This window comes from Sinocyclocheilus grahami, unplaced genomic scaffold (genome assembly GCF_001515645.1).
Source record: "Sinocyclocheilus grahami isolate Dianchi unplaced genomic scaffold, SAMN03320097.WGS_v1.1 scaffold665.1, whole genome shotgun sequence".
NCBI classification, from domain to species: Eukaryota; Metazoa; Chordata; class Actinopteri; order Cypriniformes; family Cyprinidae; genus Sinocyclocheilus; species Sinocyclocheilus grahami.
The window spans coordinates 515,038-517,824 of record NW_015505844.1 but is presented as its reverse complement, the minus strand read 5'-3'; positions in this window follow the sequence as shown (position 1 = coordinate 517,824).

Genomic DNA, 2,787 nt, shown 5'->3' with positions numbered 1-2,787 from the left:
GATAGAGGCTGGGAGGATGAAATTATAGAAATTAATACTTTTATTTAGCAAGGATGCATTAAATTGATCAGAAGTGATGATGAAGACATTTATAATGTTACAAAATATTTCTATTTCATATAAATATTAAATATTTTTCATATTTTTTTAAAAAGATTTTACCATCTTAAGTCAAACGTCAAGCATTAGCAAGCACCAGTAATTATTAATTCAATAACTGTCTGCTTTAGAGCACCTGCAATCACAACAGAAGGAAGAAAACCAGAGAATGTCTCTGTAAGGTTCCTTGTCAAACTAGAAAAAGTTAATCTACGTCCAGAAGTCAAAGGTTTCTATTCTTAGCCTGTTCACGAGCCCCCCAAACTGAGCTTTACTGATATGACTTAAACAAAGCCTTGTTTCTGACCTAAGTGATGGTGCGCTTGATAATCAGGCCAGTGCCGCCACATGATTCACATTACATGTTTTGATCAAGCGGGCACAGAACAGTATGTGTCTGGCCATATTAAAACATCTATTGTATTAAACTTTATCCTCAAGGAAGGTGAGCATTCTGACTGTCATTTGATACCTCCCCTTGGGCCAGACCACAGACAGCATAAGGTTGTCACCTTTTGAGAGCTCGTATCTCTTCTCATGGCACTGCAGAACAAAGCTTTATGACCTGCCTTTACACAGGAGTCATATCCTGTCGACTGTCTGGCTGTGTTTCAACAAATTAAAAATGAATGTGTCATGTTTCTCTAAAGATCAGCGGCTTTGTGCCGAGTTTGTGGAAAACTGGGATGTATTGTCTTGCAAGCTTTTGTTCATCCACATGCGATGTCTAGTCAACGCCCGTCGGGGATGGGATGTGCTAACCTGTGCTGACCCAGATGGACACGCGGTGGACGGACAAGAGGGGACAGCTTGTCCTGGAGATGCAAATGAATGTTGACCTGGTCAATCAAGAACCAAGATTCAGTCACATGGGTTTGACTAATTTAAACAGATGACGGATGCTTTCCCGAAAAAACAAAAAGGTCCACAAGATACATTCCCTCATTAACAGCATTTCTGGTTTGTTGTCGATTATAACTGAGGTATTTTATAAAGCGGCAATTTCATTTAAACTTGTATGATGGGATTTACACAAAAACGTTTTAAACTACGCATAAAGGTCCAATCCTAAACTTCACTGTCAGTGGGGTGTAAGCAGATGCATATGAAATGTAAAATAGTTACAAATTGTCATGGGATTGTGTCATCATTTATGATTCATTACCCTTTTAGGGAAAAAAATGCATTAAGAACCACCTCTAAACCTAACCGTCAGTAAAGCACAAGCAGATAGTGTTAAAACGTACAGATAAGGTTGTAGGAATTAGAAACCAATTCCTCAAAGTGTAAAATACTTCAGAATTTTGATATTGTGTTGTCAATTATGACAGAAACAATCTAATCTCATGAGAAAAGTATTTTCCAAGGTGTAATTTCATACAATTTTAGTTTTAGTTTTAGTAAGCAAAAAGTAAGCGGTCCAACCTTAAACATAACCATTGTGAACAGATTGTACCAAAACATATGATTGAGATAATACGAATTAGCCAGAAATTCAGCAAAACATAGAATAGTTATGAATTGCCATGGGATTGTGTCATCACTTATTATGGAAACAACCCGATCTCATGACAAAATGTAAGTATTTTACGTAAGTACAAAGGTGGCAATTTTTTACAAAGTGATTCACAAAAAACATACATTTTTTTTAGAGAAAAAATTAATTCATATACGCCGATCCACAACATCCCAAACATGCTCAATGGGTGACATGTCCGGTGAGTATGCTGACCATGCAAGAACTGGGATGTTTTCAGCTTCCAGGAATTGTGTACAGATCCTTGCAATATGGGGCCGTGCATTATCATGCTGCAACATGAGGTGATGGTCGTGGATGAATGGCACAACAATGGGCCTCAGGATCTTGTCACGGTATCTCTGTGCATTCAAAATGCCATCAATAAAATGCACCTGTGTTTGTTGTCCATAACATACGCCTGCCCATACCATAACCCCACCGCCACCATGGGCCACTCGATCCACAACATTGACATCAGCAAACCGCTCACCCACACAACGCCATACACGCTGTCTGCCATCTGCCCTGTACAGTGAAATCCGGGAAGAGAAGAAAACCGGGATTCATCCATGAGGAGAACACCTCTCCAAAGTGCCAGACGCCATTGAATGTGAGCATTTGCCCACTCAAGTCGGTTACGACGACGAACTGCAGTCAGGTCGAGACCCCGATGAGGACGACGAGCATGCAGATGAGCTTCCCTGAGACGGTTTCTGACAGTTTGTGCAGAAATTCTTTGGTTATGCAAACCGATTATTGCAGCAGCTGTCCGAGTGGCTGGTCTCAGACGATCTTGTTGCTGGATGTGGAGGTCCTGGGCTGGTGTGTTTACACGTGGTCTGCGGTTGTGAGGCCGGTTGGATGTACTGCCAAATTCTCTGAAACTCCTTTAGAGACGGCTTATGGTAGAGAAATGAAAGGGCAACAGCTCTGGTGGACATTCCTGCAGTCAGCACGCCAATTGCACGCTCCCTCAAAACTTGCGACATCTGTGGCATTGTGCTGTGTGATAAAACTGCACATTTTTAGAGTGGCCTTTTATTGTGGCCAGCCTAAGGCACACCTGTGCAATAATCATGCTGTCTAATCAGCATCTTGATATGCTACACCTGTGAGGTGGATGGATTATCTCGGCAAAGGAGAAGTGCTCATTAACACAGATTTAGACA